Below are 25,193 nucleotides of genomic sequence, written 5' to 3' on the forward strand. Positions count from 1 at the left end.
ATATTATTCCTCTCCTGCTCATTCATTCTACTCTTCTCAGGCCTGCCCTCCCGGGCATGTGCCCTGTTTGCTTGCATAGTGTCTCATGCTCAGAAAGGTTTCTTTCTTGGTTTAATGCTCTGTTGTTAAAACCTTGAAATTGTTAATAACTTTATCTCGGAGTATACACCTGAGCAGCGGAGCTAGGTTATATGGAAGCATTAGGATGCTAGTTTTTGTCCAGCAACAGCACCTGCACATGTGGGCTAAGGCAGCATGCACAAAGGGCAATTGGCCTGGCCTCCTCATGTGCACACACACATCTGTGTTCAAAGCACCACAGGACCCCAAGGGAGTAGCTGGGTTGAGACCTGGAACTTAATTGGTGGTAGCGATGAAAGCAGCAGCTACAGGTGTAACAACAATGATGGAAGTGGCCACTGCCCATTAGAAAGGAGAATCTCTGCCTGGCAGCAGCAATGACCTATGATGGGGGCAGGGGCTGACTTATCCTTCAGTCCCAGAGCCCATCCCTCTGTCACCTAAGAAATTATTAACTATCTCACCTGAGTGCCAGAACAGGAAATGCTAGGTAGCTTAGGAAGCAAACTTGCCAGTAAATTATTTTAAATAAAAGTGTACACATGAGGACCCACAACTAAAATATACAACTATGTACTGGGTGGGGATTTGGGGATAGAAAGCAATTTTTAAATAAACGTGTACGCATGGTCATTGCACTGAAGCATACAAGGGACTCACAGAATTCATCGAAGAGTCCAGAATCAATGGTTTGAAACTACTGCAACATTGCAAAAGAAACATCCACAGGATTAGAATTGTAAACAAAATTTAAAGGTAATTTGAGGATTTAAAATGTGATATGAAAGATTAATGAAGGAAAAGAAAACTCTTTCCCTTGAAGTTTCAAAAGCCAGTTATTAGCAACAACAAAAAATAGCATGCATTTCACTTGTAATTGAATATACAATGATAAAAGGAATAAACAGGCATTAGAAACATGAGGACACTTCGAATTTTTATACAAAGTCCACAAGTTACCAGAAATTTGAGAGGAATTATTAGAAAGCCATTGATTAAATTCAGATTTAAAATTAAATTTGATTTATATGAAATTGATTTATATGGATTGCTAAGTTGAATTTGATTCATAAGAGAAATCTTTTTAGAAAAAAATTCTCATGAGAATCATCAGCTCCACATGTAGTAAAATTTATATTTTGATACAACATCAGAAATTCAGTCCAAATTTTCACAACGTATAAGCATGCATAATAGCTTCGGTAACTTAAGCAGATGCTTCTCAAAATCAAAAATCATCAAAAGTTAATTGCATCTTAGCATTTGCCATCATTGACTGACAATATTTTCAATTATATTGATAACAAATGAAGTTCTTAAAAGTATAAATTTTGATGAAAATAAATTTGGAGAAAAGTGAGCCAGAAAAATATTATGACCAATACAGGCATTACATAATAAAGTATTACTATTTATTATATATAAAATCATGATACAAGAAATATTGTTTGTAATTTGTATTTCATTTATAGCTAATAAATTAATTTTGAAGGAAAAAACTTTGCATTTTAGGACCACTAAATCACTTTTTCGTGCTTCTAGAACAAGAGACCTCATATTTTCATTTTGTGCTGTGCCCTTCAAATTCTGTAGAGTATGACCTTTCCCCTCCCTGCCATACCTGAGATGATAAAGAACATTTGTGCAGTTATCACTGATGAGCAGTGGCAGCACTTCAACCGGGGGGAAGTTTACATGAGCTGAGGGATTTTTATTGGCCATAAAAGTGGGACTTGTTTAGGATAGTAACTGACCCATATTATCAGTGACTCAAATTTGTACATAGATATTGACTTTTCTCAACCTATTTCAGAGAAACCTATAAGAAGTAGTAAATGAAGAAGAAAATCTCATCTGAGATATTATCTAATACAAGAGTAGCAGTGGCTACTGTTACAAAAGAGACAACAGGTCCAGAATGGAGTCACTTGTGCTAAGTCCCCATCAACAAGCCAAGACATATACCTAACTTAATTACAGTTTCAACCTCTCCAAGGACTAGATTCTCAAACCACTCAGTCTGGAATTAACTGGTCAGCACTAGCGAGGTAAGCCACCTGATGGACCCCGCCATCCCCCAAGGGAAGTTGACCTTGCCTGAACCAATCAGCTCTTTTTAAGAATAACTTCCTTGTCCCACCTCCTTCTGACTATAAAGGTCTGTCTTTTTGTATAGGTCTTCAGAGCTTCTTCCTGTCTAGGTGGGATGCTAGAAGGGATGTTTTCAGATTCATGAATCATTGAATAAAGCCAATAAAATCTGTAAAATTTACTCAATTGAATTTTTTTTTTGAGGAAGATTAGCCCTGCACTAAGATCTACTGTCAATCCTCTTCTTTTTGCTAAGGAAGACTGGCCCTGAGGTAGCATCCGTTCACAGCTTTCTCTACTTTATAGGTAGGATGCCTGCCACAGCATAACTTGACAAGCAGTGTGTAGGTCCATACCCAGGGCCCAAACCGGTGCACCCTGGACCGCCAAAGCAGAATGTGCTAACTTAACCACTGAGACACCAAGCCGGCCCCCAACTGAGTTTGTTTTTTAACATTACTTAGGATGTAAACTTTGTGTGTGCAGAATGTCATGGGCGATTGTGGGAATGTCCTTGATATTCCTAATTCCCATTAATTGACAAAACCTTTGAAACACTCCTCTTAAAATTAACTTCACAATTTCCTTGACTTTTGTTAGCACCTCCAAGTTTTCATTGTTGATCCTGATGTACTCCTGATGTTAAATCACTTCCCTAGGATTCATCACCCTAAAAGAGACAAGAAAGAGAAGTCCGAATCCCTGCTGAAGTTTCAGCTAAGTCCCTGTAATAAGTCTCTCTAAATTGAAAGAAAGATTAACTGGTAAGTTATGGGTCTACCGTGAGAAGACTAAGAAGTCTTCTGAATTTCAGTTAGATCTTGACATTCAGGAAACACTTATTTTTCTGTTTTAGACTTATTTGAAAGTGGTAAAACTTCTATGCTGAATGACAATTTCAGTTAGACAGTTTCCATTTTCCTTTCCATGACCAAGAACCATTTTCACTGACAGCATATCAGCAAAAAATAAATGCATTTGGAAATGAATTTGAAGTTAATGTGAAAATGCACCATGAAGAACAAAGGATAAGGGTTGAAATGATTAGTTTATTGCAAAATAATTTTGTCCAGACATGAGTGATTTTCTTCTGCTCTAATTTTAGTTCTTGCACTCTAGGCATAAAATAATAATTCTAATTACTGTACACTGATACATGAACTTGTATCCAAGTCCTGGCTACACATGCAAAAAGCTCTGCCTACGTTTTTACAGCACAGATTCTCTGAATTACCCTTCTTAGGGCCCCCATCACCTCTCTGTTTCTCAGGCTGTAGATGATGGGGTTTAGCATTGGGGTCAGGATGGTGTAGAAGACAGCCAGAACCTTGTCCTCTGTTGGAGATCTGAGGGATCTTGGGTGCAGATAAGTGTAAACAAATGGAGCATAATAGAAAGTCACCACAGTGAGGTGAGTGCTGCAGGTCGAATTGGCCTTCTTCCTCCCTTCTGGTGAGTGCATGTGGTGGACAACAAGGAGAACCTGGCCATAGGAGCATGCAATACCAATAAAAGGCAACACGAGGAAGAGGGTGGTGCTCACAAACACTGTATACTCATAAACCCAGGTATCCATGCAGGCCAGAGTCAACATGGCTGGGATGTCACAGAGGAAATGGTTGATGGCCCTGGATTGACAGTACGGGATTTGGAGGGCTTATGTGGTGTGGGCACAAGAGTTGATAGAGCCCATGGTCCAAGATCCTATTATCATCAGCACACATACTCTTTTGCTCATATGAATGGGATAGTGGAGAGGAAAACAAATAGCTACATAATGATCATAGGCCATAGATGTCAAGAGCAGTGCTTCTGCAACTGCTAAAGTCAAGAAAAGGAAGCTCTGAACCCCACATCCAATGAAGGAGATAGACTTTTTTCCTAAGAAATAATTAGAAACCATTTTTGGAACAATGGTGGAGATGTAATTCAAGTCAATGATGGAGAGCTGACTAAGTAAAAAGTACATGGGTGTGTGGAGCTGGGTGTCCAGGAAGATGAGATGAATCATGGACAGGTTGCCAAACAGAGCCATTAGGAAAATGAGAACAATAAGAATGAAGAGGAACAGGCCAATTCTTGGTGGTGGAAACAACCCCAATAAGATGAAATCAGTGGATGTTTGATTATAATTTTCCATAGGGGAGCTGATATTATTTTTCCTAGAGTCAAACAAGAGAGTAAGTTAAGTACAAAACTATAAGCTATTTTTAACTTATTATTGTAGTCAGACTGTGTATTACATAAAATTTTATGGCTCTTAAATGAACTGAACTTATCCATTTGAAAGAAAAAAAATCTTATTTTCTAATCCAGACATTGAAATTTGAATATGCAAATATTTGTGGCCAAAGTGTTTTCTTAGAAATCCTTAAAATTATTTCAAAACAACATTTGAATTGTGACTTTATTAGGATAAGTGTGTTTTACTACCCTACACAGACTCACATATCATCAAAATCAGGTGTTGTATTCAAAATGTAAGCATAGAAAATATATGTAACTGTATACATTGTATAGTTCTAGTATCAATAAATGTTTATGACCCATAAGGGATGATTTTTCTTTCGTATTTAAGCCCTAAAACTTTCCTCTAATCCTACAGTAGCCTATCAGCTCATGTTGAGGAGTTATATTTATTTCTTAAATTTACTTGGCCAAGTAATGACAAATCTTTCTTGAAGTTAGATGTTTTCTTGAAGTTAGATATTATAATTTGGCTCATCTGTTCTTAAATATTGCACGAATCCTTATTGTTAAGTGCCACTTACACAAAGTCATTCTCTTCTGCCTCCTCACTCAAGTTCCGAATGCTGCAGTTAAAGAAGACCCTTTACTTGAAAATCTCTACACCATGCTCAGTGTAGCTTTCAGGACTTTGCTCAAGCTCTTCCAAATGACATGTTTTCTATCTCTCTGCTTCTCTAACATTTATATAACATCATACATTACTTTATAACACTTTGTCTTACTCATTCCTTTCTTCCCTTTGTTTTTCTTGTATTTAGAATCATTTCCAATCCTAGATAAGTATGTGAATTTAAGCACACGTATTTATCATCCCTCCCTCTTAAAACTCAATTATTATGATGATTAAGAAATAGACATGTTACAAATTAAAAGTCAGCAGGTGAGCAAAAGGCACAATGAGAGATGAAATAGTTGAAGACTCTGAAAGAAGGAATTTGGATAGAGAAACATTCAGTCACTTAAATGGAAAAAAGGAAATAGTACTCTGAGAGTCCTTCCTGGAGGTAGGAGGAGGAATTCTCCTCCAGAGACATTGTAAGTGAAGAAGCTCCACACAGTATGTAAAGTTCTAGTCTGGCATGTTATTCTAGAGTTGAATGCTACCAGACTTTTAAGGAAGTTTCCAAAATGAAAGAAGAAGATGAACAAATGTACATACATACACACACTTATTCACACACACTCTGCACGAATATACAGTGAGTCACACATCATTGTAAAAATGCAGAAAGAGAATGTACTTTTCAAAAATGGGAATCATATCATCAAAGAACTGTGACATATTATCCCACAAGATAAATATTATGAGACATGTAAAATAGTTTCAGGTAACAAGAAAGCCTCTTACAAATTAAAAACTATGAAACTGATAAAAAAAGATTGAGTGAAAATTTCAAAGACAAAGTGAAAATATCTATCAGAATGAAAAGAAAGTAACAGCAAAAGCAACAGAAAAAGATTGTCATTTTGCAAGGTAGGAGAATTAGAGAATTAATACAGGGAAACCAACATATGCTTATTGTCTTTCTTAGAAAGCACATAGTAAGATAATAATGGAGTTATTATTATCAAAAAAACATTTTTTCAGAATTGATATGTATGATACACCATATTCAAACAGCATGAACAAAACACAGAAAAGTAAATGAGAAATATTTTATTGAAAAATATATTCTTGAAAATTCTAAATATCTTGAGAACATTTTCTGAAAATTTTCAGTATTGCCTGTAAATTTACAATTCTAAAAGTGCCTTGACAGAGAAAATAGTAATAATAATGAGAATACCTCATATAGACATAGTAACTAAAAGATCATCAGGTTTTACAATAATTTATATTTTTGTATTTTAGCGATATATACTAGACAATTGAACAATGTTGTCAATTTCACAGCCCCACACACAAAGTGGATGTAATGATGTTGAAAAGATGGGAAAATGGAAAACAAGATGGAGGTGGTGGCAGGTGGAGGGAGAAGGGCTCTATTCTAAAGAGTGCACAAAACATCTCTTAGAACCAACAATCTAATTCAGCAATGTTGCAAGATACAAAATCATTTGTATTTCTGTACGCTAGTAAATGTGCGACCCTAAAAAGAATTTAAGAAAGAATTGCATTTATAATATCGTCAAAAAGAATATAATACTTAGGAATACACTCAACAAGGAAGGCAACATCCTTGTGCACTGAGAATCACAAAACATTGCTGAAAGAAAGTGAAGAAGAGACAAATAAACACAAAGGCATGTTGTGTTCATGGATTGGAAAACTTAATGTTATTTAGATGTCAATACTACCATAAGGAAAATTCCGATTCAATGAAATGTCTATCGTGATTCCAGTGAGGTTTTTTTCAGAAATAGACAAATACATCCTAAAATTCATATAGAGCCTCAAGTACCCCAAATAGCCAAAACAATCGTATAAAATAATTTTCTGATTCAAGACTTACTACAAAGCCACAATAATAAAGTGTAGTATTGGCATAAAGACAGACACAAATCAATAAACTAGAATACAGATACCAGAACAAACCCTTCACATATGTGGTCAAATGATTTTTGACCAGGGTCTCAAAAACATTCAGTGGGAACTTCTTTTCAACAACGTGCAGAGAAAACTGGTTATCCACATGCAAATAATGAAATTGTACCATTACTTTTCACCACACACAAAAATTAACTTAAATGGATCAAAGAGCTAAACAGAGAACTAAAACTACAAAATTTTAGAAGAAAACATAGGGGAGAATTTTCATGACATTGGATTTAGCCGTGATTTTTGGATATGACAACAAATGTATGTACAACAACAAAAATGTAGATAAGTTGGATTTCATCAAAATTAAACGAAATTCTGTGCGTTGAAAATCTTTATCAACAGAGTAAATCAGCCACCCACAGAATGGAAAAATATTAGCAAAATATGTATCAGATAAGGGATTGATACAAGAATTATATAAAGACTTCCTACAACTCAACAACAACAACAGAAAATCTAATTTAATAATGAGGAAAGCAACTGAATAAACATTTTTCTAAAGAAGGCATAGAAGTGGCCAATAAACTCAGGAAAAGATGTTCAACATCACTAATTATTAGGGAAATTCAAATCAAAACTACAATAAGATACCGCCTCTCACTCATTAGGATAGCTACTATTTAAAAAAAGAAAGAAAATAACAAGTGTTAGTGAGGATGTGAAGAATTTTTAACACATGCAGTGTTTGTGGGAATGCAAAATGGTGCAACCCTTGTAGAAGATGTTATGACAGTTTCCCACAAAAGTAAACATAAAATCACCATATGATACAGCAATTACATTTCTGAGTATATGTCCAAAAGGAATGAAATCAAAGTTTAGAACAGATATTTGCACATCCATGTTCACAGAAGCTTTATTCACAATAGCTAAAAGGTAGCAGCAACACAAGTATCCATTAACAGATTAATGGATAAATAAATATGGTGTATATATATATATATATATAATGGAATATTAGTCTTAAAAAGGAAGGAAATTTTGCTACATGCTGCAATGTGGATAAAACTTGTAGATATTATGTTAAGTGAAATAAGGCAGTCACGACAAGCCATACACATAATTTCACATATTTGAGTTACCCAAAGTAGTCTAAAGATGAAAGTGGAGAGCTGGTTGTCAGGAGCTGGGAGTTGAAAGGAATGGGTGTTAGTGTTTAATGGATACAGAGTTTCAGTTGGTTAAAATGAAAATGTTCTGGGGTTATGATGGTAATGGTTAGACAATAATGTGAATGTATCTTATTTCATTGAACTATATACTTAAAAATGGATAAAATGGGGGGCCTGCCTCATGGCATAGCAGTTAAGTTTGTGCACTCTGCTTTGACAGCCCAGGGTTCCCAGGTTGATGCTGAGCGTGGACCTATGCACTGTTCATCAAGCCATGCTGTGGCAGCATCCCACATACAAAATAGAGAAAGATTGGCACAGATGGTAGCTCAGCAACAACGTTCCTCAAGCAAAACGAGGAAGATTGGCAACAGATGATAGCTCAGGGGCAAAAAAAGAAAATGGACAAAATGGTAAATTTTATAGTGTGTATATTTACTACAGTTAAAATAAAAAATTAGAATTTAAATATAACTTAAAATATTCCATATTTGGAACTTCAAATATATTATACAAAACCTATAGCAGAGTCCAAATCATGTGCAGATCAATTCATCTTTGAATAAGGTGTAGCTTCTGACATGTTGTAAAGGAAAAATTAGGAAAGCAAATTTTTTCATAAATGTCATTTGGATTCGATATGATATAGCATATTAGACCGATTCCATAGTATATAATTTATATTAGTAACTTAATTATTGACAGGTAAAAAATGTGGTATTTGAAATTACCAATGAAATTATGATCATTTCTATCATATGTATTTTACATGGGGCTGTCCATGACAAAGTTTCCATGAGGGAATTAGTATTATCCGACTCTAAAGGTAAAAAAATATATATCATGGAACATAAAGAACATAAATAATGAATGACACTTCAGATCTTGTATTTGATGCCAGGTATCACGACAGCCAATGGAGTATTTTTTTTTTTTATTTTTCTTGTGGTAATGTTCTAATTTGCTGTCATGTGATATCATCCAAAGGACCTCTGTACATGATGGGAAAGCAATCTCAAATATTTACTGTCAGCCTTGAATATTTCAAGGTCTAAAGTGAAGGGGACTTTTTCTTGTAGGTAAAAATAAATCCAAATAGCTTATTTTTGTGATTTTATTTTGTTTTTATCCACTAGAAGAACAATAACCTATTTGCAGCCCATTCACAAAATATTCCATCTTTTTGATTTTTTAAATTTCCCTAAAAACTTTGCAATTTAGACTTCAACATTAATGATGTTATTCATAGGAGGAAAGAACTAGCAGAAAAAATTCTGATGCTGGTTTCATAGTGAACAGAAGAAACAAGCCTTGAATCTGGACCATGCCCTACTTGGAAAATAAGATAATTGTGTAAACCTGTATTGACCATTCCCATAGGTCTGTACATGTAATTTGTCAGGATATGTTCTAGGATTAAATTGTATTTAATATTGGCCACTAATTGTTGGGCTTGATATCACTACCCACATTTTATAGATAATAAAATTGAGGTTCAGAGATTTTAAGTGACTTTACCTTAAGATACATAGTTGGATAGCTGGATTCTAAGATCTATCTATCTATCTAAATGAGTCTTTTATATTATCCCTCAAATATTAAGTATTTTGTAGTAATGGGTCTGAAATAAGGATATGTCACTTTTTATCCACCAACACAAAAAAACTGAAAAGGATGGAAAACAAAATAAAGTTATTAAAATAGAAATTCTATATAGGTGGTGAAAATGTCCTTAAAACACAAATATAATTATTTTAGTGCTTACAGTTTAACCATTTCAACATATTCTTCTATTTTCTCATATACACTGGCTTCACTGCATTTTCTCTTGACCACACTGCAACCACACACATTATCTTACAAAAATGGTCTCTCAAAGCCTCTAAGTGAAATCCGGCTCATATCTTGCTCCAATACAAAATTGTCAGTACCTAGGAGATTTTGCTTGCAAATAAACACCCATAACATCTCCTGTGTAATTGGATTTTAGATGTACATATTCTATATGTTGAGTAAAACCATCCAAATCCTGCTCATTTCAAAATGAATTACATATTACTATCTCTTGAAGTCAATATGCATCAATATCATTGAAGACCTCTTTTTTCCTATGGTTGTATTTAGAGTTGAAAATTAAATACTGAAAAAATCCTTATTTTAATGATTTATATATTTATGGAACATACAGTTTTTTAAAAATATAGTCTAATTATTACAATATAAAACAACACTGAATCACAGAAATACAAAATGAGCCATTTAAGCCTGTACAGTTACCTAGTGATGGAGTTGGGAAACGGAGGCGTGTCCTCCAGTCTAGATAATGCAGGATTTTCCACTGAAGCACAGATTTTTTTTACCGTACATGCTTCTCATTTTTGATCAAAACTATTCCCGAAGTAAGATCATTATTGATCACAAAATAAGGTGTGGTCATTTACATAGAGTGAGGACTTCCCTAAGAAGTCTCCTTATGTTGGCTGTGGTGGAAGTGTTATAAAAAATTAGACTTTTAAAAGCCTCAAAATTATGACACTCTCTCCCAAGTTTCACAGAAATTTGGATCACTCCCTATCTTCTCAAGATTCCTTAAATATCCTAAAATGCTGGAAATTCCCTAAAGTGACCTTCCTTACTCATCTGTAGGGCTAGGAAAGAAGTAAACCCGGTTACTAGGTCAATTTTACTGGGAGGGCTTTGAATGCATTACCTACATAAAGTTAATCTTAGTTTCTGAAAATTGGCTGATCATACCTCAATCTGCATGTCTACAATAAGTATTGTTTTACGTTGCCATCAGTTAGGACGCACAGCATTATAAAATGGCTTTCATAGAATCAGCATCAGATACCCAGAGAGTGTCCTCTAAAATGAAGACAAGCATAGTTCTCCACAGTATCCTTAGACGGAGCGCTACATGAGAGTCCACCTTCCTTCAAGTTTTTCACAACAGGTTCTACTAAAGAGAGAAAGAGTATATAATGGTTTATATTAGCTGACTGGATTAGCAATGATGATTCCAGGACTTCTTTACCTGGAGGATTAATCTGGTGTCTTTTTTTTTTTTTGCATTCTCTTGAGAATGTCCCCTGAGACTTGGACATTGTGGGTTAAATCACTAATAGCCCAGGATGGCCATAAGCCAAGGTTTGGGGAGGAATTCTGATATTTTCTTTAGATATTTTAACCGTTGTCTTAAGGATTAATTCACTGGAGAAGGAAACAAATGTATTTGTTCAAATTTCTCCAATATTATAATGTCTTTAAAGTTTTATGGATCATGTATTTTATATGTTGTTGTTCAGTAAGAGCATAGTAATGATATCTTCTCATATTAATTTATTTTCCAATTTCCAGAAACTTCTTATATTAACTTATTTCCAGTTTTGATTATATTGGCCTACAAATATAATAAATTAAATGTATTGTGGTTAAATAAATACATATAAGCAGAAATTCTTAAAACATCCCATATAGGATTTATCTGTAATTTATTTTAGTTATTACATATTTTCTAACTTGTTCCATTTTGTTGGAAAAATCCATTAAAGTATAAAACAATCTCCGCTTAATAAACTAAAGACAATAATGATATCACTCACTTCATTGCAATTATATTTACAAAATATTTAACAACACAATTTTGTTGTGGATAATACCTTAGTTGTTCTTATATTTCTCATGCTTTCCAGTAACTGAAGTAATTACACCTTTTGCTTGGGAAGGATTATTATTGGTCTAGTTAATTTTTTTTAAGATTTTTAAAACATTTGAATTTTTAATTCTAATGCGTCTCAGTGAAGACATCTTTATGTTCAATCTATTTTGACGCCTTTAGACTTCATGGATCTGGATGTTCCTTTCCCTCCCCAGATTTGGAGCATTTTCTGTTATTATTTCTTTAAATAAGAAAGAAATAAGGTCCAGTTCTCTGTCTTCCCATTTCTCTGCCCCTTCTGGACTCCCACAATGCAAATATTGGTTTGCTTATGGATTCTTGTAAGTCCTGTAGCCTTTTTTCACTTTTTTACATTCTACTTTCTTTTTCTTTTTCTTTTTTTATGAAGATTAGCCCCTGAGCTAACATCCACCATCAATCTTCCTCTTTTCGCTGATGAAGATTGGCCCAGAACTAACATCTGTGCCCATCTTCCTCTACTTTATATGCGGGATGCCTGCCACAGCATGGCTTGGTGAATGGTGTGTACGTTCATACCTAGGATATAAACAAGTGAACCCTGGGTTGACAAAGCATAGCACATGGATTTTACCCCTGTCACTGGCCCGGCCCTCTCCATTTTCTTTTTGTTCTGCTGACTGAGTAATTTAAAATGATCTGTCTTTGAGCTCACTGAGTCTTTATTTTGCTTGATCAAGTCTATTGTTGAGATTCTCTATTGATTTTTTTTTTAGTTCAATCATTGTATTCTTCAGTTCTAGAATTTGCGTTTGCTGTTTTTTGTATTTGTTTTGTTTTTTTAAGGTTTTGATCTCTTTGTTAAACTTCTTATTTTGTCTAAATATTGTTTTCCTGATTTTGTTTAGTTGTCTATATGTGTTCTCTATTAGCTCACTAAGTTCTTTAAGTTACATATTCTGAATTCTTTATCAGGCAAATTTTAGATTTCCATTGCTTTATTTTGTTCCTTCGGTAGTGTCAAGTTTCTCTTACCTTTTGTGAACTTTGTAGCCTTGCATTGTTGTTTGCATATTTGAAGAAGTATTCAATTTCTCCAGTATTTACAGATTGAATTTGAGAGAAAAAGCCTTTCACCAGTCATCCCAGCCAGAGGTTTTGGGCAGAACAGCAGCTGCCTGTCCCTACATGGACCTCCTCATAGGGTTCAAGGGTGAGTGGGCTTGAAGCCTGGGTCCACACTGATATTGCATGCTCACTTGAATCCTTTCCCCTGGAGAGCCCTTAAGCAAAGGAAATGTCTCTCTACTGCACTGTCTATGGGGAGGGTGACTCAAGTAAATTGAAACTGTCCTTTCTACAGTCTTGGAAATGTCTTCCCCCATTTCTGTGCTCCACTTAAGTGCTATGTTCTCGTATCTGGAATCCAGAGCTCTCCCGAAGGTAAATTCATGCATGGATGGTTATTTATATCCATGTTTCTGTGAAAGAATTCAGGCTAGAACCTCCTATAGCACCATTTTCCTGACACAATAGCCATGTGTAGATAGGCCAAGAAAATTCTGTGCTCAGTCAGAGAATTACTGAGTTCCTCACAGCTTTAACATGCCCCCAGAAACCCATGGAATAAAGTCATCCCGAAATACCCTAATAATCTCCAAGAGTACAGTGAAAGGAGGTGAGAATGTGTGCTGCATACTTCCCCAGAAGACACCTCAAAACCAAGAATAGCATGGGGCTATGAGATTTGGTTTATCCTAAGAGAAGAAAGAAGAGTATGAAACAAACAAAATCCTGAGCTATTTTTTAAAATTTTGGTGTTCAGTTCAGTTGAATTATTCATAAAACACAATTAAAATGAATAATGACATTTACTTCCTTTGAAGAAGAAGCCACATTCTATGACCCCAAAATGAAAGATTTAGGCAATAAACATTTTAATTAGAGGTTTTTGAAAATATGCATGAGCTCATAAAAGAAAAACATGTCTATACTAATTTAATAGAATATGGAGGTGTTTGTAGCCTTTATAAATTGGCATATATGTGGTGAGATATGTTTTGTTAATAGGAAAATAGTCAATATTGAAAAGATTTTCTCTTCTCACAATTATCATACAAACTGTATGGAATCACAGTCAAAATCCCACTTTGTAATCTAATTCTGAATAATTATGTCAAAATACAATGGGCTAAGAATAACCAAGACAGTATTTGAGATGCAAATATTCTGAAGTTAGGAAGAGCACTCAATATTCCAGATGTGGGTATATGAAGAAGAAAAAAGAATGTCATTGATGGTTACCAGTTAATGGTTCATTCATATATCAAAGCTTCATGTTGTACAACTTAAATATATACAATTTTTATTTGTCAATTGTACCTCAATAAAGCTGATGGAAAAAAGATAAACATAAGCATGTTCAATGCTCTAGAACTTCCACTCATAGGTCATTTCCAACAGAATTTTTAAAAATATACTCTCTAATAGACATGCATAAAAACATTCATAGCAGGAGCATTTGTAACACTTAGTCTGTACAATATTCACATATGCTCTTTAAGAAAAATGAGTAAGTAAATAGAGGATAGTTACCAAATGGAGAATTCAGGAGCAATGTGAATTAATGATCTACAAATGCACAAATGACTGAAATAAATTTGACAGATATAATATGAAGGAAAATAATCCAGATATAGAGCCAACCCTGACAGCTTAGTGCTTAAAGTTTGGTGCTGTGTCTGTGGCCTAGAATCAGTTCCCAGGCACAGAAGCACACCAATCATCTGTCAGTAGCCATTCTGTGGTGGTGCATCACATAGAAGAACTTACAACTAACATATACACAACTACATACTGGGACTCTGGGGAGGAAATGAAAAGGAAAGAGAGATTGCCAACAGATATTAGCTCAAGGTAAATCTTGCCCCAGAAAAAAATTTAAATAAAAAGATAATAAAACCCAAAACACATTAAAAGAAAAAATAAGCTAGATACAAACAGGCACATGATATAAAGATTTAAAGAAACTAAATGATGAAATGAATCTATGCTATCCATAGTTGTGAAAAGGGCTACTTTTGGGGTGATAGACAATGTAAAAGAGCACAGCATTAGCTTTTCATGTGCTTTTATGTCTACTCCCCAATAAATGTGCCCCTTGTAGTGGTTTCCTTTAATGAAAATCTATGAAGTGTTTGTATACTATGTCTCAATAATATTTTTTACTAAAAACAGACAAAAACTTTTAATGCTCCATGGACTGATAGTAAAAAAAGATAATTACAGAGAGAGTGATGTCAGCATCACGGCATTGTGAGCTGTTCCCTTAGTCTCTTCCCCCTAACTTAAACCCAAATGGGTATTCCTTATTGGACAAAGCATTCCACACAGGGCATGATAAGATGTCTGAGAGACTAACACAACCATACATCTAATGGTGGGGTTGCTGGATCTCCTAGAAACAGTGGAAGAATTTGATCAGATCACCTGCCTTTCCCCAGTTGCAATCATCTAGGTTGTGGGTCTTTGTGTGGCAGCCAGTGAAAAACTTTGGGAAGAGGTGGGGAAGCAGGCAGGCATTCTTGTGAACACTTTCATTTTGAGAGTTCTGCTCAGCATGTAGGACTGGCATACAGTTTGGTGCTCCATACCATCTGGTGCAGGCAGCTACCATGTAGGTGACCCCACCAAGCACAACAGCCCAGGTAAACCACCCATAAGTTCAGAGCAGTGTGCATTTGTGCAAGAAATACCCACCACCACCTGGCACACTAGCTCAGATGGTCCCAAGCCAAGGCAGCATTTCCACGCTAGAGCACTTGCACAGTGTATGTGACCAGCCAGGTGCCTGTGGCCAGCAGGCAGACACAGATGGTCCTTGTCAGCACAACTTCCAGTTGAGGGTGAGGATTCAGAAAGTATGGCACCTTCCCTCCAAGAAGTTGCAAGTGGAATCTGTGGCCTGGTACTACCACTATTTACCAGCAAGGGAGCACTTCATCAAACACCACGAGAACTACATTAACACTCCAAAGCAGAAGGAAAATGACAAGTCTCCAGAAATCATGCTTGAACTCATAGTAATTTACAACCTAAATGTCAGAGAATTCAAAATAGCTGACACAGAGAAACTCAGTGAATTACAAGAAAACTCAAAAATACAGTTAAATGAACTCAGGAGTAAAATTAATGAGCAAAAGAAATTCTTCACCAAAGACATTAAAGCTCTAAAAAAAAAATGAAACAAATTCTGGAAATGAAGAACACAACGGATGAGACTAAAAAAATCTAGAAACATTAAAAACAGAGCTGATGTTATAGAGAACAAAATTAGCACTTTAGAGGACATAAATATAGAAATGCTTCAGGCAGAGGAGAAGAGAGAACTAAGACTAAAAAGAAAAATGAAGAGGGGCCTGCTCCGTGGCTGAGTGGTTAAGTTCACTGCAGCGGCCCAAGGTTCGGATCCTGGGCACGGACATGGCACCACTTGTCAGGCCACGTTGAGGCAGTATCCCACATCTCACAACTAGAAGGACCTGCAACTAAGATATACAACTATGTACCTGGGGGTGGGGTTGGGGAATAAGCAGAAAAAAAAAAAAAAAGATTGGTAACAATTGTTAGCTCAGGTGCCAATCCTTAAAAAAAAATAAAAGAAAGATTGGCAACAGTTGTTAGCCTAGGTGCCAATCTTTAAAAAAAAAAAATGAAGAAATTCTTTATTATCTGACAACTAGGAAATGCAAAACAAGGTTTATAGGCATTTGAGAGGGAGAAGAGGAGCAGACAGCTTGTTCAAAGAAATTATTGCTGAGAACTTTCCAAACCTGGTGAAGGAGTGGACTTACAATTACATGAAGTCAGTAGAACTCCTAATTCCATGAATGCAAAAGACCAACTTCAAGGCATATAATAGCAAATCTGGCAAAAGTCAACGACAAAGAAAAGATATTAGGGGCAGCAAGCCAGAAGAGAATAATCTACAAATGAATCCCTATCAGGCTTTCAGTGAATTCCTCAGCAGAAATCTGACAGGCTTAGAGAGGATGGGCTGATTGATTCAAAATACTGAAGACAAAAACTTTCAGGAAAGAACTCTATCCAGAGAAATTATCCTTCAGATATGTTGGAGAAATAAAATCTTTCCCAGATATACAAAAGCTGAGAGAGTTCATTGTGACTAGATCTCCATTACAAGAAATGATCAAGGATGCTTTCATACCTAAAACAAAAGGCAAAGCTTTACAAAGCCTGGAGCAAAGAGATAAATAGACAAAATGATAAATTCGCAGCTCTCTGTCAGAACAGGTTAGAAACCACTTAATAACATAAAAGATAAAGAGAAGGAAAGCGTCAATACTAACTATAAACACTTCATTTTAATCACAGAGTCACAACACAAAACAGAATAATTTGTTATGACAATAACTTAGATGGGGAAGAGGAGGGGATGGAACCTGCTTAAGGTAGCGGAGATAAGAGGCTAACAAAAAATGGGCTGTCTCATCTATGAGATCATTTATACACACCTCATGGTAACCACTAAACAAAAAAATCAGTGTAGAGACACAAATCCTAAATAATGCTAAAACCATTAAAGAAAACCAACAAACTGAAATGGCAGTCAGAAATACAGGAGAAGAGAAACAAGCGAAATAGAGAACAATTGAGAAACAAGAGATAAAATGGCAGTGTTCATCCCTCATATATAAATAATCACTCTAAAGGTAAATGGATTGAATTCTCCAATCAAAAGACACAGAATAGCCAAATGGATTAAAAAATAAAACCCAACAATATGCTGCCTCCAGGAAACACATCTCAGCTCTAAAGACAAACACAGGCTCAGAGGGAAGGGATGGCAGATGATGTGGCAAGCAAATGGCAAGCAAAAGAAAGCAGGAGTAGCCACACTTATATCAGAGGAAGTGGACTCCAAGATAAAAAAAGACAATGAGAGACAAATAGGGGTGTTATATAATAATAAAAGGGAAATTCCACCAAGAGGAAATAACCCTTATGAATATGTATACACCTAACACAGGAGCACCAGGTATATAAAGCAACTATTAACAGACTTAAATGGAGAAATTAAAAGCAACTCAGTAATAGTAGGGGACCTGAACACCCCACTTACATCAAAGGGTAGATCATCCAGACGATAAGTCAACGAGGAAATGTTGAATTTAAATGAAACACTTGAGAAGATGGACTTAAAAGATATACATAGAACATTTCATCCCAAAACGGCAGAATACACATTCTTCTCAAGTGCACATGGAACATTCTCAAACATAGACCCTATGTTGTGAAACAAGGTGAGACAATAAATTTAAGAAGATTGAAACCATATCAAGCATCTTTTCTGATGACAATGCTATGAAACTAGAAATGAACTACAAGAAAAAGCTGCGAAAGTGACAAGTATGGAGACTCTAACATAATTCAGAATGACCATTGGATCAATGAAGAAATCAAAGGAGAAATAAAAAAAAATACCTGGAGAGAAATGAAAATGAAAATGCATCATACTACCTGTTATGGGATACAACAAAATGGTTCTAAGAGGCAAATGCATAGCAACAGAGGCCCACATCAACAAACAAGAAACATCTCAAATAAGTAATCTTAAACTACACCTATAAGAACTCAAAAAAGAAGGACAAATGAAGCCCAAAGTCGGCAAAAGGAGGGAAATGATAAAAATTAGAACAAAAATAAATGACAGACCAAAAATCAAACAAACAGACATAGAAAGGATCAATGAAACTAACACCTGGTTCTTTGAGAACATAAGGAGAATTGACAAACCCTTAGCCAGACTCATTAAGAGAGAAAGAGAGAAGGCTCAAATAAATAAAATTAGAAATGAAAGAGGAGAAATTAAAATGGATACCACAGAAATACAAAGAATTAGAAGAGAATAGTATGAAAATCAATATGCCAACAAATTGGATAACCTAGAAGAAATGAATAATTTTTAGACTCACACAACCTCCCAAAAGCAAATCAAGAAGAAATAGAAAAGCTGAATAGACCAATCAAGTGTATAGAGGTTGAAAGAGTCAGCAAAGTCTTCCCAAGAAAACAAAAGTCCAGGGCCCGATGGCTTCTCTGGAGAATTCTACCAAACATTCAAAGAAAATGTAATACCTATCTTTCTCAAGCTATTCCAAAAGATTGAAGAAGAAAGAATGCTTCTTAACTCATTCTATGGGGCCAACATCACCCTGATACCATAACCAGACCAGGACAACAAAAAGAAGGAAAATTACAGGTCAATAACATGGATGAACATAGACACAAAAATCCTCAACAAAATATTGGCAAACCAAATACAATAAACTAAAATGATCATACAACATGATCAAGTGGGATTCATGTCAGGGATGCAGGGACAGTTCAACATCTGCAAATCAATCAGTGTGATACACCACATTAACAAAATAAGGAATATAAATCACATGATCATCTCAATATATGCAGAGAAAACATTTGAAAAGGTCCAACTTCTGTTTATGAGAACTCTGCATAAAATATGTAGAGAGGGAAAGTATCTCAACATAATGAAGGCCATATATGACAAACCCAGGTCAACATCATACTAATTGTGAAAAACTGAAAGCCATCTCTCTGAGAACAGGAACAAGACAAGGGTGCCCACTCTTGCCACCTCCTGTTCAACATACTAATGGAGGATTTGGCCAGAGTAATCAGGTGAGAAAAAGAAATAAAAAGTATCCAAATTGGAAAAGAAGAAGTGAAACTCTCACTGTTTACAAATGACACGATCCTATATATAGAAAACCCTACGAATCCACTAGAAAACGTAGAAATAACAACTAGAGCAAAGTTTCACAGTGCAAAATCAACTTACAAATTCAGTTGAATTTCTATAAATAATAACGAACTAGCATAAAGAGAAGTCCAGAATACAATCTCTTTTACAATTGCAACAAAATAATAAATATCTAGGAAAAAATTTAACCAAGGAGGTGAAAGACCTACACACTGAAAACTATAAGGCAATTGAAGATATCATAAAAAAATGGAAACATATTACATGCTCATGAATTGGAAAAATAAATGTAGTTAAAATGTCCATATTTCCTAAAGAAATCTGCAGATTCAATGCAATCTCAGACAGAATTTCACATCAAACACCATTGTGTTTCCCCTTTTCTCCACTCGCTGTGAGCCCTGGGTGTCTGCTACCCAGCTGTTCCTGTGCCAGGCACCTCGTCTGCCAGGACACAGCTGAGCTCACCTGCACATTTCCTCTTTTCAGGAAAAAGCTGGAAATGACTCTGAGGAGTTTAAACTTACCTCCCTTCATTCAGGATGGAGACAGAGCAGCAAGTATGGCTTCCACGTGGAGCCACTCAGCCTCTCCCCACGCCCTCCTGGGATCTGCCCTCCAGATTGATAGGAGCCCCTCTGAAAGGCAGGAAGATGCCTCAAGGATGCAAACACTCGAGTCAGGCACGATGTGTCCACGTGTAGATATGCTTTCCATGGGAAGCAAACAAACCAGACTGCACATGCTCATTTTAAGGTGGTACGTTTCCCTCATCAGAAATGTGCTCCAATTTTTTTTTACAATTTTTTATTGTGGTCTAAATAGTTTATAACATTGTGAAATTTCAGTTGCATCTTAATATATGTCAAATAGCATATAAATGTACCCCTGTGCCCTTTGTGTTCACCCTCCCCCTCCTTGCCCCTGCTAACGACTAAGTTGTTCTCTTTGTCCATAAATTTGTTTATATTTAACATATGAGTGAAGTCATACAGTGTTTGTATTTCTCTGTCTGGCTCATTTTGCTTAGCTTAATGCCCTCAAGTTTCGTCCATGTGGTTGTGAATGGGACAATTATATCTTTTTATGGCTGAGTGGTATTCCATTGTATATATATATATGTATATACCACATCTTCTTTATCCAATCATCAGTTTTTGGGCACTTGGGTCGCTACCATATCTTGGCTATTGTAAATAATGCTGCAATGAACACAGGGGTGCATAAGTCTCTTTGTATTGTTGATTTCAAGTTCTTTGGATAAATACCCAGTTGTGGGATAGCTGGGTCATATGCTATTTCTATTTTTAATTTTTTGAGAAATGTCCATACTGTTTTGCAAAGTGGCTGGATCAGTTTGAATTCCCACCAGCAGTGGATGAAGGTTCCCTTTTCTCTACAACCTCTCCAACATTTGTTATTTTTTGTCTTGGTGATTATAGCCATTCTAATGGGTATGAGATGATATCTAAGTGTACTTTTGATTTGCATTTCCCTGATGATTACAGACGTTTAGCATCTTTTCATGTACCTATTGGTCATCTGTATATCTTCTTTGGAAAGATGTCTGTTCATATCCTCTGCCCACTTTTTGGTTGGGTTGTTTATTTTTTCCAGTTCAGATGTGTGAGCTCTTTATATATTATGGAGATTAACCCCTTATCAGATACATGATTTGCAAAAATTGTCTTCCAGTTGCTGGGTTGTTTTTCATTTTGATCTTGATTTCATTTGCCTTCCAGAAGCTATATAGTCTGATGAAGTCCCACTTATTTAGTTTCTCTTTTGTTTCCCGTGTCTGAGTGGACATTGCATTTGTGAAGATCCTTTTAAAGCTGATGGCAAAGAGTGTACTGCCTATATTTTCTTCCAGAAGTTTTATGGTTTCCTGTCTTACCTTCAAATCTTTGATCCATTTTGAGTCTATTTTTTTGTATGGAGAAGGACAATGATCTACTTTCATTCTTTTGCGTGTGGCTGTCCAGTTTTCCCAGTACCATTTATTGAAGAGGATTTCCTTTCTCCATTGTATGTTCTTGGCTCCTTTGTCAAAGATTAGCTGTCCATAGATGTTTGGTTGTGTTTCTGGGCTTTAAATTCTGTTCCATTGATCTGTGTGTCTGTTCTTGTACCAGCACCATGCTGTTTTGATTACTATAGCTTTGTAATAGGTTTTGAAGTCAGGGATTGCAATGCCACCAGCTTTGTTCGTGTTTCTCAGGATTGCTTTGGCTATTCAGGGTCTTTTCTTGCTCCAGATGAATTTTAAGATTCTTTGTTATATTTCTGTGAAGAATGTCATTGGGATTTTGATTGGAATTCATTGACTCTTTAAATTCCTTTAGGTATTATGGCCATTTTAACCATGTTTATTCTTCCAATCCACGTCCAGGGAATATCTTTCCATTTATTTATGTCATTAGTGATTTCTTTCAGTAATGTCTTATAGTTTTCCTTATATATATAGATTTTCCTTATAGAATAGGTCTTTCACCTTCTTGGTTAAATTTATTCCTAGATATTTTATTATTTTTGTTGCAGTCGTAAAAGGGCTTGTATTCTTGAGTTCTTGTTCTGTTAGTTCATTATTAGTGTATAGAAATGAGACGAATTTTTCCTGCCTAATTGCTCTGGCCACAACCTCTAACACTATGTTGAATAAGAGTGGTGAGAGTTGGCACCCTGTCATGTTCCTGTTCTCCATGGGATGACTTTCAGTTTTCCCCATTGAATATGACGTTGGCAGTGGTTTTGTCATGTGTGGCCTTTATTATGTTGAGGTATTTTCCTCCTAGACCCATTTTATTGAGCGTTTTTATCATGAATGGATGTTGGATATTGTCAAATGCTTTCTCTGCATCTATGGAGATGATCACGTGGTTTTTGTTCCTCCTTTGGTTAATATGGCATATCACATTGACTAATTTGCAGATGTTGAACCATCCTCGTGTTGCTGGTATGAATCCCCCTTGATCATGGTGTATTATCTTTTTAATGTATTGCTGTATTTGTTTTGCCAATATTTTGTTGAGGATTTTTGCATCTATGTTCATTAGCAATATTGGCCTGTAATTTTCCTTCTTTGTGTTGTCCATGTCTGGTTTTGGGATCAGGGTGATGCTGGCCTCATAGAATGTGTTAGAAATAGTTCCATCTTCCTCAATTTTTTGGAATAGTTTGAGAAAAATAGGTGATAAATTGTCTTTGAATATTTGGTAGAATTCTCCCAAGAAGCTCTCTGGTCCTGGACTTATATTTTTGGGGAGGTTTTTGATTACTGTTTCAATCTCTTTACTTGTGATTGGTCTATTCAGATTCTCTATTTCTTCTTGATTCAGTTTTGGGAGATTGTAAGAGTCTAAGAATTTATCCAAGAAATGTACTCCAATCTTGAAGAAAAAGTGTTCTATTTAAGTCAAACAACCTAAATCACTAGCAATTTGACATATTATATGATTTTGCTCATTATTACTGACTCAGGCACCTGAAGCAAAACTTACTAATACCTACACACACATGTAGCCCCAGCAATGCCAAGAATGGCCAGAAAGGATGCCTGAGGGGCGGCCAGCTGGACAGTCTCAGGAAGGAAAGTGCCATCCAGCGGGTGTCTCTGGGGGCCTTGGGTGTCTCAGCCAGGCTACCCTGTCCAACGGAGGGCTCTGGCTGCAAACGGGGTCATCGCATCATAGCCACTCTGACATCTCCTGCAAAACCCAACTGCAAACTTGGGCTTCATTATAAACCGTGATAGTTATAATTCATCCAGGAGAGGAGGAACAGACTCACCCAGACTAGAGCACAGGCCACCGGGGCAAGGGGTGGTCTTCCTGATCTTTCCCTTACTAATCCTTCAGCAGGTGGTCCTGAGGTGCTCTGGGAGCTGGGGCATAAGGGTGGGAATAACAGGCCCTGCCTTGTGGAGGGTCGAGGCCTCTCTCCTCCTCTGTCCCAGACCCAGCACTGCTGTTTTGTCTTTGTATAATCAATCAAAAGCTGGATATCAGTAATAAATTATTCTCTACCCAGATTTAGTAAGAATAATGCCAATTGGAGCGCCAGAAATGCATAGTAAACATTAAGTGCTCTCCATGATTCTTATTCCCCTCCAAGTAAATCTAACCCTCTTCCCACTGCTCCACTCCTGTGCATCTCACTGTACATCTGAAGTGCTGGATATTTATGGCATCACCAGGTATGGGATTCACTCTAATTCCCCCAAGCCATGAATTGTCAAATTAGCTTAAATTAGCATCAAGTCCTCATCTGAAAACCCCATGCACGCCCCTCTGTGGGGTGGAATCCTGTATCTCACCCCATCCCCCATGAGTTCACTCAGATGACTTAGCCCCCCTGCCACCGCAGCTGGTCCTAGGACGCAGTCTACTTGCTTTTTGGTCCCTAAGCCCTTCCTCCCCTTGGTTGCTCTTTTGTGAATACCTTCCTTAGGACACTCCTGATGCCAATCCCAGCCCCGGGCCTTTGCACGCTGCTTCCTCAGGGTGCTGCTTCATGTAAACCTGGGACCCAGGGCGGGATACACAGATCTCAGGTGGGGATGGCCTGCACACATGTTCCCCCCAGGAAAAGCTTACAAAGAAGGGAGGAAGGGGTATTTGGCTACAGTCACTTTAGTGGCATCTCCGGACGTCTTTCGCTGTCAGGATCTGACCGCAACCTCAGAATCTGTACCGCACACCACATTAGGGGCACCTCCGGAGGAAAAGCTGATTTCTGGTGACTGCAGGCAGGCTGGACAGAAGGAAGGGAATGTCCATGGGAAGGCCAGACCCAAGCTTGCCTGAGAGGCAGGAAGCCCTACACAGGCTGCAACCAGGTCGGAAAGACAGGCTTGGCTTGTCAGGAGGGAGGGAGGCTGGGGAGGAGAGCAGCGCCCACCCATGGGCCCTCCCCACACACACGCTTCACAGAAAATGTGCGGACTGCATATACGATGGTGGTTCCATAGATAGTACCATGTAGCCTGGGTGTGTAGAAGCCTACGCCATCTAGGTTTGTGTGATGTTCTCACAATGACAGAATCACCTAATGACGCATTTCTCAGAATGTGTCCCTGTTGCTAATTGACGTGTGACTGAACATAAATGGAGGATGATGGTGGGTTCACTTACTAGTGTCCCTTCTCCCGGAGGTCAGAACTCACACCAGGCCTGTGACCGATGTTCCAAATTCACATAATGGGAAACCAGGGTGGGGCTCTTGGTCATACATAACTTTCGACAGAAGGAAAATATCTAATGAATCATAGCCGTTTGAAATTGCAGTCAGGCAGGTGCCTTAGTGTCGACGGTGATGATCCATTAACACGCTCTAGTCTGGCTGCTGTTGTTTGCTTGTTCAGTGCAGTACAAAAAAACCCCAGCTTATCAACAAGGTTTCTAATTTGTTTTAAAGCATAATAACCACTTTGCCTCACACTCAGTGCAGAATGAGTACGGTTCTCAAAATATCACCAACTCCAGCTCAGAATCAATCCTGCACTCTTTATTTGACTAACTCAATGCTTAATTTAATTTAAAATTACACTGGACCACAGCTACTAACATTGCCTCTAACTTCCTAGAGATAAAATTTCACCTCTGATGCCTCAGATTAGGTTTCTAATTTTAAAAAACAATAATAATTAAATGCAAAATTAATGGGAGGTATACTTTT

General features: G+C 36.8%; 1 pseudogene; it reads right to left on the minus strand.

Moving 5' to 3' along the window:
• Nucleotides 1–3,373: 3,373 nt before the first annotated feature.
• On the minus strand, nucleotides 3,374–4,312 carry LOC139044169 (olfactory receptor 2L5-like; annotated as a pseudogene).
• Nucleotides 4,313–25,193: the final 20,881 nt, after the last annotated feature.

This window comes from Equus asinus, unplaced genomic scaffold (genome assembly GCF_041296235.1).
Source record: "Equus asinus isolate D_3611 breed Donkey unplaced genomic scaffold, EquAss-T2T_v2 contig_646, whole genome shotgun sequence".
In the NCBI taxonomy this organism is placed as follows: Eukaryota; Metazoa; Chordata; class Mammalia; order Perissodactyla; family Equidae; genus Equus; species Equus asinus.